This window comes from Echinops telfairi, unplaced genomic scaffold (assembly GCF_000313985.2).
Source record: "Echinops telfairi isolate 266 unplaced genomic scaffold, ASM31398v2 ScPeMD7_7;HRSCAF=31, whole genome shotgun sequence".
Classification (NCBI taxonomy): Eukaryota; Metazoa; Chordata; class Mammalia; order Afrosoricida; family Tenrecidae; genus Echinops; species Echinops telfairi.
Genome location: NW_022103904.1, coordinates 12,299,159 through 12,300,427, shown reverse-complemented (window position 1 = coordinate 12,300,427; position 1,269 = coordinate 12,299,159).

The following is a 1,269-nucleotide window of genomic DNA, read 5'->3' as shown; positions in this document are numbered from 1 at the left end:
GAGTTGAAGCGAACAGTGGGTTTGTTTGCCCTTTAGGCATTTATCAGCAGCTACAATGTAGAGAGCATTTTGTGAGAGGCGGTTCGTGTCAGAATTGGTAAGGAGGTTAGAGGATGGCGGCATGCCTAAACACTGATGAGGCCTTTGAGTCTCCTCCCCGCTTGTCAAATGAGGAGGTCAGAGGCCACTCCCATACACCTGTTCATGTTGTTATTTATAAAGGTAATACATATGAAATTGTGTGTGTGAATGTGTATAGAGAGATAATGTTATGTAAAGTGTGTGCGTGTGTGTGTGTGTGTGTATAGAGATAATGTTATCCAATAATATCATTGTTGTTGTCAGGTGCCGTTGAGTCGGTTCCAATTCATAGCAACCCTGTGCACAGCAGATGAAACACTGCCCAGGCCTGTGCCGTCCTAGTGGTTAGTATTCTTCTGTTTGAGTCCAATGGTACAGCCACCGGGGCAATCCATAGTCATCGTTTAAGGAGTTCTTTCTAGATGTAAAAAAAAAAAATGAAACTAAGAATCACTAGCAGGGACATTATCTAGTCTCATGGGGAAGATAATAAAACACAAAGAAATGGCAGAAATGAATATTTTCGTCGCACAAATAAGGATGTAAGTCATAGAGCATTTTGAATTCTTTATCTAATGTGAACCATTTTGTCGGTGAAGACATTGAAGGGCAAAGGATATATTTCTATCTAAAATTAGTGTCCACGTTCCTTATGCTGAATTCTGGTTATGAGCGCCAAGACCAGGGCTGCTACAGGGTGATGGAAGAGCAGGACACGCTGTAAAGGCACTTGCTTGCAGTCAGGGAGCCATTACCTACCATGCTGTTTTCAGAGATGCATTTAAACTGCTAAGTGGACTGCTTCTCACAGACAGGGGACATCTGTTCCATAATGATTTTATCTATTCAGGTGTATTAAGCAAGTGGCTTTTATATTGCTCATCTTGTCAAGGTCTAAGTTGTACATCAGTAATTATTTGATGGAAAAGAACAAACTGAAATCACAACATTACTTCTTTCAAGGCACTAAGTCCACCTACCTTACTTGAAAATAAGTATGCATCTGAGAAGGGTTCATATGCAATTCAAGTGCTTACAACAGTGAGAGCCTACCGCACTAAGAGCATACTAAATACATCAGCTATTCCACATCACTTGAAATTTGCTTTAAATTATGTCATGATCACACTCAGAGTATTAGAAATTCTGCCGAAATAAAACAAAGCCCCTCAGTAAAGATGCCTTATT